The sequence below is a fragment of the Poecilia mexicana genome, unplaced genomic scaffold, assembly GCF_051168715.1.
Source record: "Poecilia mexicana isolate PSO_F unplaced genomic scaffold, ASM5116871v1 scaffold_15, whole genome shotgun sequence".
Taxonomy (NCBI): domain Eukaryota; kingdom Metazoa; phylum Chordata; class Actinopteri; order Cyprinodontiformes; family Poeciliidae; genus Poecilia; species Poecilia mexicana.
The window spans coordinates 27,118,061-27,134,809 of NW_028263384.1; the positions used below are offsets into that span (position 1 = coordinate 27,118,061).

General features: G+C 39.0%; 1 protein-coding gene across 1 annotated transcript in view; it reads right to left on the bottom strand.

Annotated features, from left to right (window-relative positions):
* Nucleotides 1-15,852, bottom strand: part of sertad2b (SERTA domain containing 2b) — a 51,874-nt gene extending 36,022 nt beyond the window's left edge. Inside the window, exon 1 of the mRNA XM_015008782.2 lies at nucleotides 15,642-15,852. The gene's annotated coding sequence lies outside the window, so the exon portion shown is untranslated. The remainder of the gene's footprint in view (nucleotides 1-15,641) is intronic.
* Between the last annotated feature and the right edge of the window lie 897 nt (nucleotides 15,853-16,749).

A 16,749-nucleotide genomic window follows, 5' to 3' on the forward strand; every position in this document is an offset into this window, starting at 1 on the left:
TTTTGGTCCCTAATCAAACCGAACCTACCGACTGTCAGGTCATGTTTTACAAGCAACCAGTCTTCTATCTGGACTGGGTTGTAGTATAAGTCTTCTAACTGGAATGATTAAAGACCTTCAGCTGGACACTCTTTTTACAGTTACACCTGTGCTAATGAATGATGGCCCTGGAATGAACCAATTTGCCATAAAGTAAACCTTTAAGCTGAAAAAAGCGCTTTCTGCAACACATTTATATGCAAAATATTATGAGTTTTGAGCAGGTACAAAGTCTACAAATCACAACATTACAAGTAGGCTTGTCAGAGTAAGTGATAAATCAATTAATCGCATGATAAATTAAAATGAGCTCAATCATTTCCGTTTGCATGATTTACCTATTTCCTTCTCTCTTTCTTCCAAAAACTGGAGACAGAAGTCTTCAATATAGTGTTTTAGTCAAAACTAAGCTTCTCTTTGAAGGACAATTTTGTTTAAAGAGACTTCATAATTCATTTTATTTGTTGTTTTGTTTATTTATTGTGGATATTTAAATATCTTCCTGTTCCAGTGTTAAATGTTCAGTTTTGAGAATGTGTTTTTGCCATTATGTTACTTGAAAATGGTCTCAAAACAACAATATTATCATTTATCGCAATAACTTCTGGGACAATATATCATCCAGCTAAATGTATTAATGTGAGAGGCCTAATTGCAAGTGTAAAAATTTAAATGCATTGTTGAATTCTCTTCATTATTACTTTCTGCACAGCGTATTTCTGCTTGTTGTTTTCCAGCAGACGGAGAGAAATGTGCACTTTCACTTTTGGAGCTTCCTTCTCTAAAAGTCCAGTCAGATTGAGGAGTTTATGACCACAGCTGGAGGCGGCGGCGGCGACGGCTGCAGGCCTGACTCGAGCTGTGAATATCAAGTATCTGCATCAAACAAACTGTTTAGCTTCAGGGAAACCCTCGGCTGCAGTGCGGCGAGGCTCGCTTGGGTTGCATGAGCGTGTTCCTGCGAGTGAATGGAGATCTGATTTTAGGTCTGTCTTCATCTCTCCGGACTCCGAGTTGACTCATGAATGCCGAGCAGCGAGGAGGGATGGCTCTAAATAAAGATTTCAGGTCAAAAACAGGAAATGGCTCAGTGAGCAGGGAGGGCAGGGCCATAGCAACACCAACTGGAGAGCAGCGCCGACAGATTCCCTCTCTCCCCCCTCTATCTATCTTTATTTATTCCTTGCTCTTCTTTTACTTCCTGCTCTGAGCAGCAGCCACATTTTACCACACCGGGTACTCACGTTTCAGATACATTCATCCAAAGACATATCAAGCATATGCGGCCGATTTGGTCCGTCTTTATTTCCCTTTTCATGAGGGTGAGAGTGTGAACCTGACTCACGGTGAGGTGGCTGCTCTCGCTCGCCGTTCAGAGCATGAAGCTACACGCTGCTTCCATCCATCACCGTGTTGCACCTCCGGGTGGTAATGTGCTGGACTGGAGTAGATGACTGTCATCTGAATTAGATCATCAACCATTCTGGGTCCATTTATACTGGCAACAAGCTGGGCTCTTTTTCAAAACATAATCAGGATATATTAATGCAATAGATGAAACAATTAATCATGATGAATCAATTATTGAAATAGTCATCAATTAATTTAGTAATCAGTTAATCGCTAACTGGAACATACCAACTCAAAAAATGGCCGCTTGCTGAAAGAACAACACACTCAGGGAAATAATTAACCCAAAACTGTACAAAATATATATACATTTTGTATTTAAAGGGACAGTATTTTCCAAACACAATCAACTAACTATGTTAGCTTCAGTTGTTATAAAGATGTTATCCATATCAAATATGACATAAAAGAAATTTGACTTTGTAACTTAACACCTTCAAATTGGGCCTCTGTCTCTTTAAAAACTCCTGCTCTTTCTGAAACTCCGCCTTCAGGAAGTCATCGCAACATGGCATCGCAACATTAATCCTTTAGCTGCTCCTATAATGAGACGTGCAGTTCCACCAGGTGTTTGCTAATTGCTGCTGGCTAGTCTGAAGGAGCTGAGTGGGGAAGTCATGAGGGAAGGCTGCTAGGTGAGGCTGAAGCTCGTTAGCTTAGAAACTGCAGCTCTGAAGCGGAGATGTGCCTCGAAGCCGGAGCTACGTCCAACCAGGTGTTTTGCACGGCTCAGTGGTTGCCATGGAGATTAAACGATTTCTCAAACATGCATGAAAGAACCAAATCAACACTCCAGGTATGTTTTTGATAATGGAATAACATTATAGCATGAGGTAATCAGGTAATCATTAGCTGCACCTATGACAGAAATAAATCAATTTTATCAATTAATTTTAACATAATAAATGTGAAAAAGACACTTTCATTTCTCAATTTGTTGAAAAAATGCCTGGAGCACATTATGAGGATCCTTTGTACTCCAATAGATTGAATAATCGTTTTGAATCGAATTGTTGCCCCAAAAATCAGAACCGAATCGTTAGTAGAAGATTCCTAAACGTCTTTGAGTTTTCTGCACAGTGGAACCCTTTAAAATCTATAAAAGTTAAAGCAGAGAGAGACATCTACATGCGCTGGGAGACTTGAGGGTGTGTGGCGAGAATATTAACACCGCCGGACTTGGGCGTGGCGCAGAGGGCCAACGTGGAGAGGAAGACGGGTGGGAGGGTGCAGGGAGGGGAAGCCAAAAAACACCCAGCTGCTTTCTTTCCCATTCTCTGTCCCTCTCCCTTTGTCTCTACCTCCTCCTATTCTCTCCTTTTGTCTCTTTACCAGTCTGTTTATTGGTGTCCATCTTTTCCCCGTCTGCCCCATGCGCAGCTGTTGCCTCAGTCACAAACTCCCCCAGTGGAAGGTTTATTAATTATATGAAATATCCATGATTCGCTCTTCATTTACAGCAAATATTTCTGATATGACTGTGTAAAAACAAAGCTAACAAAAGCCTGTTGGTGTTCCATACACATACGTACAAAATGCACCATCATTCATTCTTCCTGTTAAAGATGAACTTTTAAAAATGGGTATAGAATAAATGTGGAAAAGTAAATTAGAGCTAGTTAAATCAATTAATTGCAATTCCACCTGGACAACAATCACTAAAGAGATGCTCCACTTTAAAGAAACTGAAAAGTCATAATTTTGAAAACATTTATGAAGTAGTTGCAACTTTTGCCTGTTTTCCCTGACTTGGCTGAATGATTTATGTTTGGAAACATAATTTTGGATACAAAAACTTCCTAATCCATTTTAATAATTGTTGTTGTGTTTATTTATTTTGAATATTTAAAATATTTTCCAGTTAAGGTGTTAAATGTTCTTCATAAATTAAAGTTTTTTTTTATTTTGAGGGGGTGAACTTGCATTAATATGCCATTATTATTTTATCAGTTCAAAATGGTCTTAAAATAACATTGTCATTTATAGCAATAATAAATGACAATGTTTATTATTGTATAATTTGTATCGTGACAGCATTGCTAAAGAAGGTGGCATCAGAAAGTTGTCTTTAATTACCCCGATGTAGATCATTACTTCATCAATAAACTAGATATTTGTGTTTAATAGTGGAAGAGAAATTCATACGATAATATGGTTGAAAACCATATCACGACAGAAGCATTTCGTATCAGTCGATATCCATAATTTTGTATATTTTTTGTTTTAATTATCTGAAATGCTACCAAACTATTTGCGTTTCCTGTTTTATCCACAGCTTTCTCTTCACACTGTTGTTGTTTATTGTTAAGCGGTTTTGAGGCAATGGTGGCAAAACCTTAAACTTCTGCTGCGGCAGTTACTCAACAGGCCGTTGCTAGGTAACCAAAGAATGAATGAGTTGCTAGGTAACCAAGAAGAGAGTGAGGTGGTTGATACATGTTCAAATTCAAACTCAAATTTAAAAATAGTTGATCACAAAAGGAAATTAAAAGTTGTTGTACCTCATGCCAAAGGCTGAGCGGCTAAAGCTTCTCCTTTGCCTACATCCCCCAGAATGCTGTGCATTTCTGTATCAGAATTATTGGATATTCTATTCAATGCATCCTATTGATATTGGCCATATGTCTACCACAATAAATATTAGTTTGTTGTTCAAACCTACGACTACATCCCATTGAGAAAGTCCTGAGTAAAAATCTTTGCCCCCTCTGCGTGGCATTAACATGCTATCCTACACACCTGCAATGGTTTTGCGTGGATATCTTGGTTTTCTCCAACTTTTAAAACATGCATGTTTGGTTAATTGGTCACTTTAAATTCATCTTATGGAGAGGAAAGGATGAATGGCAGCGATTCAACTGTACAGACAAATGGAGTGATGAACGAAACTTCATATCCACGAGGAAGTAAACACCACGCCATGAGAAAAAGACAAAGAAAACCTCTTTGCCTTGAGGTTGGCTTACAAAACGTCTGAAACAACATAACTGCATAACTGCAAATATGCATATTTGACTTCTTTTCTTTGAATTTGTGCACACAACACCTGTATATTTAAGGACATAAGATACCCTAAACATAAATGACTAAAGCGTCTTAGTGCAAAACATTTTTAACTTTTAAGATTGGGAGTTGAGCCTAAGAAAATGAGAGCAAAAGTTAAACAGAGAGACACAGAAACAGAAAAAAAAAGGGAGGGAGATGTGTTTATTCATGACGGGCTGGACGCCTACAGTGTCAGGTGACTTACAGGAAAGAAGCTGTTTTCTTTCTCTTTCTTTCCCTTGCTCAGTCTGTCCTTTTCACCCTCATTGTTTTTCCATAAACCTCCCAGATGAATTGTTGTTTTCTCATCAGATTAATTAATCAGAGTGCAAATGTCAAATTGAGCCACAACTAATGCATCAAAAATCTTTTAAGATCATGAATTATTTAGCTGGAGATAAATGTTTTCTCGACTTTCAGCGCAGACACATTAGGAACAAGAGTGAAGTGTTTTTGTTTTACTGGATTTAGGGTTGACTTGTGTGAAAAGGGTTAACTGGTTGGTTGAAAACTGGTTGGTGAGACACATTCCAGTCCAACAAGTCACCATCAGCTCTGCAGTAAATAGAAAATAGATCCCTCTGTCTACTGCGCCAAAAACTCAACATAAACTTTTAGTTCTGCGCTGAATATTTGAGGTACTGTTGTAAGAAAACACTAGTGACGCAAGTAATACTGGGAGTGAGGATAAACATCAGTAGTAATAGTAAATATATTCAGATTTACTGCCCATTTCAGACTTGTTTTAGTGTAATTTCATGCGTGCATTCCTCACCCACACACATCTTTGATGCCTTCAGCAATAAATCCTGCAGTTTTTTGGGGATTTTTTTTTTTAAAAGCACAAGTCAACCCAAAGTGCAGTGAAAACTGTGTGCATGGAGACACTGTAGGCCAAAACAGGAAGGTCATTAATCATCGACAGAAAGCAAGCCGACTCAGAAGTCATGGAGCAAAAGGAAGCAGCAGCGATTCAACTTTAGAGATTAACCGGTTGTTTGCAATCTTCTTTTCTTTTTTTTCTAAAGTTTTTCCACACTCAAGAAAACTCTTTTCAAGATTTATGTTCGTGAGTCACAAAAGAGTAATTTAGTACTTTTTTTGCATTAAAAATGCCAAACAAAAATGGAACAGAACACAGAAAATATCATGTAAAATTATCTGAACCACAACCATCTTAAAACAATGAATCTCCTTTCTATCTTTACTGTAAGTATATATTTTTCATATTTACAATTTAATAATATACTGAATTCGTTTTTCTGCATTTAAATTCTCACTGCAGCAGAAAGCACTGCGTCATACTAATATTTCCTGTGCTATAAGTAACTCCTGAAATCACTATTTTCTTCTAGAAGTGATGTGAACACCTGCACTACGAACAGTCAAACTGAAAGAGAGAAAAAAATGGCAAAATTTCAGAAGAAGCCGCTAACTTCCTTCAGTTAGATCTAATAAATAGTAGGAGCTCACTTTAATAAAAAAAAAAAAAAACCTTCTTCTCAGAAAACTGTGAAAACTGGTTGTTATGACGATTCCCTCCATTTCTGTGGAGCAGAGGGGCGGAGTCATAAAAGAGGCAAGGAAAATGTCTTAAACTAACAGTCACTATGTAAAAATTAAACATTAAATCAAAATATTTCTTATTCTGTTTAAGGCAGAACTTTCTGTTGTCCACACATGCTAACTTTTACACTTCTACAGTGTTTTATATTGGAGATATTTAAGATTAGATACCCTGATACAACAAATTGTAAGAAAAACTCAAATGTGTAAAAAAAAAAATAGTAAAGGTTTGAGTGCTTGGGGATGTGTGAATGCGTAATCGAACTCTGAGGTGTGCCGTCCGCCAAAGAACCTAGATCTCAGTTCAGTTGAATTGAACTCTGGTGCGGTTTGAATGCATATGTGAACACCAAGAAAATGTTCCAAAAGTGGACTACACCACAGGGCATTCTGGGTAAAAACAACCAAGACAAACATGAGAGTTTAATATTGCTTTCACAGTAAACACGTTACGCATGTCAAAAATGTGTCTGATGCTTCAAGTTTGTCATGTGTGCACTTTGAACGCAGATGCACTATAATGCGTTCACACCAAAAGCATTTTGAGCGTCAGGCATGTCTGATTTACATGTGTCTATGAGGAGGCTCATTGAGGGCGCGTCAAAATCACTCTAGCCGTTGTTTTCCGTCGCCGGTCTATTTGTCACTTGATGCATTAAAGACTCCAAACGGTTCAAATCGCGCCATGCTAGACACTCGAAATCCACCAGGGGCTCAATGCACCACCACACAGACTTTGAATGTAAACAAGAAGCGCTTGACGCTCAAAACGCGTTGGTGTGAACACATCATAACGCTAGCAGGAGAAACCGCTCATTTTTTTAAAAAAAAAATCAAAAACAAGCGAAATCATACAATCACTAAACTCTGATTCTACTCAATTTTATTTGCATTTTGTGAAAAAGGGAGCTGCACTTGGTGTCTTCTTTAGAGATTTTCATGTCGTTTCCTTCTGTAGTTCTTGTCGCAGCGCCACCACAGGCGAGGAGGGGAACAGATTTTTCAAATGGCTTGGCTCATTTGACACAATGCAGTGAGAAAGCGAACTGCAGCAGCTTAAAATGCAACAAATGTTGCCATTTTTGTCCCTAATCAAACTGAATCTACAAGACTATCTCGGCAAAGGAACTACACTTCACTTAAAGTGGACTAAATAGAGCTGGTGTGAATCATTTTTACACTTTTGTTTAAATATTTCAGCATCAATCTAGTATTTTTATTTATTTTTTTACTTTGGATAAGCGCAAAGTCAGATTCTCCTATCCTTGCTAACAGACAGCGTTGCTACTTCCTCTGCTGCTGCTGCCCTCCTACACCAGGCCAGACTGGGTGAGTCAGCTCCGCTGCTCTATCACGATTCAGTCTGACACACTTTCCCTCCCCCTGCCTTCCCTCATGAATCTCTTCATTCACTCCGAGCTCTGGTCAAAACTCCTCTTTCTGTTTTCTCCGGCTATGCTCGCTGCTTTTATATCTCTCCCTGATGATGCATAAACATCCCCCAACATCAGATACTCCCCTTCTTTCTCCTCTGTCCCTCTCTCTCTCTCCCCCTCCATGCTGGCTGTCTTCAGGGCAGCAGAAGGGAAGTGAATGGCTTCAGCCCTCCCAGCTGGTCCCATCACCCAGCAACTCACAGCAAAACAAAAGAGCACACACAAGCCTACAAACAGCTAAGCATTACACACACACACACGCACACGCACACACACACACACAGGTTCGCAAGCAGATGAGTTTCTGCATGCTCTCAGTCATTCACAGACAGATATGCAGATTTACACACATACCCCTACCCCCGCCCCACCTTTGCCCTTCCAAATTTACATCAGCCCCCCACTCCCCCTCAGCCTTCATCCGCCTCCCCGCACCCGTTTCCAGACACCCGGCCCTTTGTCCGCACTTCTCTCTGCACATACAATAAAGACGTATGAACATGTGTTGGTCTGCAGAAATATAAAAAAGGCTTGGAGCGCAAAGCCTGCAGTAAAGGCACAGTTTGTGTTGGTGGTGCATGCATGTTTTTACGTGCAGCCATGCAGCTTTCTTTAACTCTGTAAAGATGCATGTAGGAAATCAAGCTGCAGAAACCAGGATGGAAGCATCTTCTGTCATTTTCAGGTGTTTGAAATGCGACGTTTGCTAAAGTATCCTCAATTTTCCATCTTACAACTAAACTTTAACATAATTCACTGCTAGGACTGCAACTAATTGATTTTTTTTAAACTGGCACATTCTGCAGATTTTCCACTAAAACACTTAAACAAAATGTAATAGCATAGCATTCTTTTAATGTAAAGTTGATAATTTGTAGCGAGAAATGCTACAAATGGAGCTAAAAAAAACTTCTAACATCAAAATGTGAAAAGTTTGGTCCTTTCTGCTCAACTTAATCTGATCTGCTGATTATTTTTGGTATAAACCGATTGATAATTGAATACCAAAAGGTGCTAATTAGGAGATTTTTTTACAGAATTTGAACCAGGTGAAGCTGAAAATGTGACTTGTGGCGTTTTGAGTAGAAAAAAGGATTTTTTGCAAAATGTTAACGTTTTTTTTTTACATTTTTGGCTTTTAAGCTGCTCAGATTAATTGCATCTCTGATTAAAGTTTTCCTTTGGATGTTTTGGAAATTGTTTTATAATCTAACTGATTTGAACTTTCTACCTCACCTTCCTTGGTATTACTTGAAGCTGTTCTCAAACAAACTTCTGCAGCTTTTGCAGAAAAGCTGCATTTATACTAAAGTTAATTGTACTTTTTTATTGATAAATATCAGAGTGAAGGGATTTGAATGCAAAAACACAACGCACTTTTCAGATTTTATCATCGTTTAAAAAAAAAAACGATAATATGAGCTTTGTGCTGGTCTACCAACTAACCGTCTACTTTTGCTGCCTTCAGGGTTCTTTGTTTTTTGTTTTAACTAGAACCAGGCTCAATTACGGCGCTGCGCACGTCATCATCCAGCCGGAGACCCAAACAATAATCTCACCAAATGCTGCTTTGCACCACTGACACTGATATCAGCACGTTAAATGGCTGCCAAACCGTCACAGCAGCGTGAAACAAACTATATAATCATCAGGTCATAATCATGCAGCCGCTGTAAGCCAAATATCCCCAAATCAGTGCCAGCCCGTTGGTTCTCTCTCACTCATTTAACAGTTATCCTCAGCTGACTTTATTTTTAATGTGAGAAACCTGAAGCTGCCAAAGCAACACTTACAGCTGATGACAGGGAGCGTGCTCTGAAAAAAAATGAGACGCTGAACAAACTTATGAGGGCAAAGTTGGAGCCGTTTGAGTCAAGACGAGTGTTTAAAACTTAAAACATGGTGGTGGCAGCATGGTGGTGCGGGGACGTTTTGCTTCCAGCAGTACTGATGCAGCTGAACTAGACTGGCCGAGGTTATCCTCATCTATCTCTGCAGTTCTGCTGCTACTGAAAGGACAAACTGACTGTTAAATCTTTACTTTCATAAACATGGTAAGTTTTCCTTCATCAGTTCACCTGTGTGTTTTTGTGTCTCTGCTCTGTGATCAATTGATCCATCTATATAAATTAACTGAATTGAATTTAAAGTAACGGAATTAAAAAATACCTCCAGCTTCTCAATCTTTTCTTCACATTTAAGATGGACGTAGATGGGAATTTCAAACGTGGCAATGACTAAAAATTATGCATGCACCAATAAATTGACCCCAAATTCCTTAATTTTACGTAGATCGGCTGATACTTTCATGACAAACCGACCGTATCTACCTCCGCAATTAACTATAGTCACCAATTCAGCAACTTATTTGTTATATTTAGCATATTTTCAGACAAAATCGACAGGTCAGGTTATTAAAGGTAACCTTCCTCAAACAGGCTGGGATAAGTCTATGGTTTACTCAAAATATGTTCATTACATTTTTTGCACAAAGTTTTACAAAAGGAGATTTTAGTCTGGTCAGTTCTGCCTATGAGCTGCTTTAAGATGTCTTGACACTTTAAATCCAAAATGATCTGCTGTTGGTCACTGCAAATGAAAACGGCTGCAAACAGATGCGCAATTATACAACCGTACATCTTTGAAAAGCAGAAGTGGAGCATCCTGCACAACCAACAGTAATTCAGCAAGTGGTTTCCAACTGACTAAATGTGCTGGAGTCCTGCTTGGGTTGCTACATAACGGCACAGTGCCCAGGTTTTTGAAACGGCTCATTTTCCATACACCAAAAAACATTAACTTATTTCCAAGTTAATGTTTTAAACACTGACTGTTTTTAGAAGCAGAAGAGACGCAAATGAAAGAACAAAACCTGAAAGATGTGAACTTTGCATAATAGTGCCCCTTTAAATTTCACCAACTTTGCCACAATGAGACTCAAACATCCAACTAGAGCTACGCTAAGAGGAGAAGCTTGTTTAGCCAAACAATAGTGGTGGTGTATGTATACATTTGAACTGTATCTATAGTTTAGGGAAAAAACTGAACTATTTCATGTTTTCCCTTCTCTTTATGCAGCATTTACTACACTTATCAGTTCCTCATCGCTAGAAACTGATAGTGGTACCAATGTGAGTGAAGCTACAGCGCTATGCTAGGCGCTGCAGAGCACATGCTCAGCTAAGAGACATGAGTGGGAGGGGGTATTCCAGCAGAGTACATGATGTAACAGACTACTACACAGGTAGTGCAGCACTGAGTCACTGTGCAGAGGGAGGAAACATGATATCCTCCCAAAGATTCGCCCTGCGTATGAATGACTTTATGTACATCCATCCATCTTCTCTTCATCCATTATTAATGTTTCAGGTTTTCCTTTGGCTTCTTTCTACTAACGCTGCTCTGACCGACATTCGATCCCACTTCTTCATGTGCTTTTCTGCACACCAGCATGTTTGTACACCAAGTTAATGGGCCTCAGACCTGAACTTGTTTTGTCCTGTCTAGCCTGGATCTCTGAATGCAGCACAAAACGTCCTCAACGCTGGACAGTTAGCGTACTGAAACCACATCTGTACGACATGCTGCAAGGTACAAAGAGTGACAGACCTTTATGTTTCCATTTCTTTCAGTCAGTTCAAATTTAGGTTTGGAATGTCAAGAGTACTGTGCTTTGTTTACAAAAAATGCCATAAATTTTGTAAAAAATCATATAAAGAAATGCATCTCAACTCAGCTGATTAATCTACTGCAGACCAAGACCTTCATGGTTGTTGCAAAAGTTATTGTTATATACCTCTAACTACCTTAGCAATTGTATTTTTAGAGCATAAATGCAAAAAAAACATTTGGAACCACTTATGTTTCTTGTGTTTTTTTAAACAGACAATATGCAACAGTTATCAGTGGTGTTCCACAAGGTTCCGTTCTAAGTCCACTTTTGTTTTCTTCCATAAGTTGGCATCATCTGTACAAAAAGTGACGGCTCTTTGTTTCCTTTGCCTTCAGTCAGAGAAGGCAAAAAAATCTGACTTTCTGAGGGTTAGTCAGCCATTTTAGATGTTTTCAAGTTATATTTTAGGTTTGTTATATCCACAGGTCAGTGTTTTTGTACAGATGGATGAATTATCTGACATGTATTGTGCAAAGATCATAAGCGATGTGTCAGAGCTCAGCTGACTAACAGCCTCATATAACAGCATATCAACACACTGTTGCAAAATTACAGTGATAAACCTCACTGATTATTTTTTTAGTTTTCGTTCCAATATTTTATTCTGATTTTTTATCATATTTGACTCATAATTGAATCCATTAGCACCTCCACCTGCTATCAGACCAGTTAGCTTCATCCACGCTACAGTTTTAAAGCGATTACTCCAGTCTGAGACCATTCAGACCAGAAGGGTGGGGTTCCTTTGACCTGCAGGTCCATCTTAATAAGCTTACTGCAGGTTCTGCATGTTGGGAGGCCGAGCAGAAGGTCAGAAGTTCGGGTCCAGCAGATAACACCGCAGGAGTGGAGGAGATGCAGTGGAGTAACGGCGTTCTTACTGAGGGATTACTGAGTGCCGATGCTATCATCACAACCACTCTCCCACTGTCTATTTATAGTCCACACGCTCCGTCTCCCTCTCTTTCTCCGTCTAATTCTCCACAGTGAATGCCAACTGCATTAACAGGCGACGGTCTGAAACGGACCAAGAGTTGGAAAATTCGGAACTGGTCCTGGGTACAGAACGCCAAAAATACCCAGAATTTACCTTGTGTTGCATTTAAGGATGTGCTGAACCCAGAAGATAAAGTAAAATTGTATAGAAATTGCATAATCTCACACTTAAAAGAGGAAGGTCTGTCACAATGTATTAATATCCCATGAAATTATAGAAATAAATTATAATATTGTAATTTTGAGACCATTTTCAACTAAATTAATAATGTTTGCTCTCTCAAACACTAATAAACTTTAATTTTAATTATCCAAAATAAAACAACTAAAAACATAAATAAATAAAAAGGAAAGTAAAACCACACACAACCAAGATTATAAATAAAATGGACTATAACAAAATTTTCCTTCAGAAAATATTAAATCAGCAAAATTGAAATTATCTCGCTCATTTTAATTTATCATCATAATTGATTAATTGCTTAATTTATTATTGAATCAAGCTTACAGTGTGGTTCATTTGGAAAGGTGTGAACACGCAATCAAACTCTGATATGGTCCAAAAAGAAAATCTCAGGTCCACCTATGACTAGGTCTTTGGTTGAAGTGGTAGCTCAAAGCATTCTGGGTAAATACAACCAAAACAAACACGCTACATTAGGCTAGCGGAAGAAATGGCTTGTTTTCCAAAGATAAAATAAAGATCCTTCAGCCGCTAAGATCTGACGCCACTCCATTTTTGTTTACATTTTATGAAGATTAAGTTGTGCTCATGTTTTCTTCAGAGGTTTTTATGTCATTTTCTTTTAGTAGCTCTTGGTGCAGCACCACCACAGGCAAGGAGGGGAACTGCTTTTTCAAAAGGTTTGGTTCGATTAACAGACTGCAGTGTGAAAGCGAACTACAGCTGCTGAAAATGTGGTAAATTCTGCAATTTTGGTCTGAAATCAAACCAAATCTCCGAACGATGTGAAAACACCTCTAGTCTCACCTGATTGGCTAAAGCAGTGTTTCTCAATTCCGGTCCTCACGCCCCCCTGCCCTGCATGTTTTAGATGTTTCCCTTCTGCCACACACCTGGATTCAATATTTTGGTGATTAACAGGCCTCTGCAGTACTTGAAGGTCATGCAATCATTTGAATCAGCTGTTCTGGAGTAGAGGCACATCTAAAACATGCAGAGCAGGGGGGCCTGAGGACTGGAATTGAGAAGCACTGGGCTAAAGGCACAGAACCAGATATTTACCTCTGTGATGGTAGGACAGAACAGCATTTATTCTTGTCACCATTTCCTGATTTATCAAGATTAACATGCGTCCGTCTTATTTAAATGAATCCCTTCATAAATTTACGTCTTTTTGTGATCTTTGACTGATTTTGCTGCAGCTTTTTCAAGAAACTTGTTTTCAAAGTTGCAAATATTTTCACACTCTCTCATGGTGATGAACAGCTTTTACTTTTTGCAAGTTGTTTTTATGTGACATATTTTGGTGTTGAGTGCTGAGGATATTTTAAAAGGAAGATTTCCTTTTATATGAAAACAAGAGTCCTAGTTTTGAGCATAATGTTTCAGTTCTTTAAAAGAACAAAAGAGGGGAACACATTTCCTTGTGAATATTCTGTTTTTATTTTTATATACTCTTGGTAGTTGATTTGAGACTATTTTTTGTTGGCCAAAATGAGCTTACATTTAGATTTATCTATTTTATATTTTCTTCGACACACTAAACATAATGGGTGATTTTGTGTTTATATACAAATCTATTTTTAATCTGATGACTGTTTATAAATAAAAGTAGCAAAAGCAGTTTTGAAGTAATTTTTTTGGCCAAATCCAATTAAAAAAAACTGTTTTAAAGCATAAAATGTAAAATACTGTACTTAAAATATATATTGTGATATTAATTTTTGGCAATAACAGCCTTCCCTATTTCATGTACATTCCACCAGGTTGTTTCATGCGTCCAGGTTCTGGGTTGTTTGCGTTTAAATGCGAGGCGGATGCTGATTTTGCCTGCCAGAGGGAAGTCTGAGCAGGAAGCAGGGAGGACCTGCAGCACCTTAATCTGGATTAAAGGCTAAATTAGAAGCAAGGTTGCTCCTGTAATCCCACTGACAAAGGTTCATCAGCGCGGCGTCTATCTGCTGCGGCCTGCACGGGTTGCCAGGCGGCCCACACACAGAGAGACGCATGAAGATGATCAGGTTGTTGCATATGTGTGTGTGAATGTTTAAAACTGATGGCAATCAAAGCAAACACACACCACACACACGTACACACACCCATGTTTGTGTTGCTATCTTTGTGGGGACTTTCCATTGACTTCCATTCATTTCTACAGCCTAAACCTTACCTTTACCCTTTTCCTAACCCTAACCATCACATACCTAACCCTAACCCTAACCAAAACTCAATTCATACCTTGGCCCTAAATCTGACCCCTGACCCAAAAACAGGGTTTCCCCTCATGGGGACCAGGCTCCGGTCCCCACGAGGAGCGATTGGTCCCCACAATGTAGTATATGTCAGGAAAATCGTCCCCACAAGGTATTACAAACAAACGCACACACACACACACACACACACACACACACACACACACACACACACACACACACACGTGTTCAGCAGGAGCAACAAGTCTCAGTGCAGCTCCCCATCAGGAGACACAATGAGCTTTAGGAGAAACTCTGTTGCATAACGAAGCTGCAGCAACGGCAGAAATCCATGATGGATGGATGGATGGATGGATGGATGGATGGATGGATAGAAACATGGATGGATTTCTATAAGCATCTCTTCTTTAACAGCCACTGTAAAAAACCTTGTTGAATCAACTTCATTTGAATCATTTTTTACAGCGAATCTGAGACTCAGAAACTAAAATTTTCTCTTCCTCTGCTTCCTGTTCCCTTAAGATTCCAAATAAATTCCAGGACTTTTCCAAACTTTTCAAGACAGATAACCAGAAACTAAAATCAGTTTTCAAACACGAGGAAAATAATCAAATCTGGTCTCTTTTTATCTTTGTGATTAGAAAATTTTAGCTATTTAAATCTGATCTATCACTGTGGTCAAAGTTTCTGTGAAATTCAAACTGTTTCATCGTTTACCAAATTAATCCGACTGTAAAATCTCAATCAACTCACATTCAAGAGATCAATTTACTCAACTTTTCCTATTTCACCTCAAACCGGTGAATAAATTCCGCTTAATTCCTATTTTTTTCCGGCGCAGATTTGGCGCCACGCCGGTTTTTTGACGAGTGACAGCACCGCGGCGACGTAACGGGAATTCCACGCAGCGCTTTTCCACTCGGCTGACGGAAACGTCCCAGTCAGTCAACACCAATCAACCGAGACACGTTACAACAACAAACGTGTTTTTGACACGGAAATGTCCCGAGAGACACCGCGACTGACAAGTGAACCGCAGGAATCCCGCAGAGTTCAAACCCGCACTTTGAGACACTCACCCTCCGTGGGAGACAAGTCCAGCACGGTGACCGAACCGGAACACAGAGGGGGAGAAATAAAATGTGTTCAGGGAGGAAATCCACTCCGTCCGGCGCCGAGAGGTCTGCTGGCTGCCGCACCTGAAGACCCAAAGCCCGCTGTGGAAACCCAGCCTAGGCGAAGTAACATCAGCCAGGCTGGTGGTGCGTTCAAGCACCGCGCAATCGAGGAGAAAATGGGAGCTCCCTGCACTGTCAGCGACTCAAAAAGTTATTTTTAGATTATTTGGTAGAGCCGGTCCGACGGCTTCAGGGGCCCGAACAGAATATTGTTTTAGATTATATCACGTAGCAAATATCTAATATTTACATAAGCAGAGTTCACTTCATGATTTATCTGTTATTTATAGACAGAGAAGTTAAAAAATTATGCACAAGTAAAAAGAAATAGTGACTTGAATTGTGATTATAATCTAAAAATTCTGACTTTAATCTCAAAATTCAGATTTTCATCTAAAAATTTGGACATTAATTTCAGAATTTTGACGTTTTCTTACAATTCTGACATAAATCTAAGAATTCTGAGTTTAATCTCAGAATTCTGACCTTTTTTTACCTCATAATTCTGACTTTAACCTAAAAATTGGGACTTTAATCTCAGAGTCCAAACTTTCACCTCAAACTTCTGACTTTAATCTGGGAATCCAGATGTTAATCTCAGAATTCAAACTTTTTATCCTTAGAATTCCGGCTTAAACCTAAAAGTTCTGAGTTTACTCTCAGAATTCTGACTTTGATCTGAAAATCCAGATGTTAATCTCAGAATTCTGACCTTTTTCTCAGAATTCTGACTTTAATCTCATCTTGACCCTGCTGTAGAAAAGACTCCCCCACAACATGACACTGCCACCACCGTGCTTCACCATAGTAGAATTGAGTTGAAGTCGATGTGCAGTGCTTACTTTCCTTTTCATTTAGCATTGTCAGTCAGAAAGCCTCATTTTGGTGAAATGTGACCAAACTAACTTCCTCCAAATGTGGTCAAATTCTGTCAAATTTAACTGTTTTCTCAGAATAATGGAAGAACTGAGAGTTAATAAAGTTTCACTATTGGGGATTAAAGCGAAAA